Source organism: Mus pahari, chromosome 1 (genome assembly GCF_900095145.1).
Source record: "Mus pahari chromosome 1, PAHARI_EIJ_v1.1, whole genome shotgun sequence".
Lineage (NCBI taxonomy): Eukaryota > Metazoa > Chordata > Mammalia > Rodentia > Muridae > Mus > Mus pahari.
The window spans coordinates 21,126,311-21,126,616 of NC_034590.1; positions in this window are offsets into that span (position 1 = coordinate 21,126,311).

Below are 306 nucleotides of genomic sequence, written 5' to 3' on the forward strand. Positions count from 1 at the left end.
TTTTTTTTTTGGTTCTCCAAGACAGGGTTTCTCTGTACAGCCCTGGCTGCCCTGGAACTCACTCTATAGACCACATTGGCCTCTAACTCAGAAATCTCCCTGCCTCTGCCTCCTGGGTGCTGGGATTAAAGGCATGCACTACCATGCCTGGCTATGATCTTGCTGTCTTGTCTTGGACTATCTGGTTCACTGTGTTATTAACTGGCCTGGGTGTCTCTCACTAAAACAGGTCTCCTTGTAGGCAGGTAGAGCTCTGTGACATGTGTTAGGGGTAGTCACCTTGGGAGGTAGGTAGTATTGTCTGTG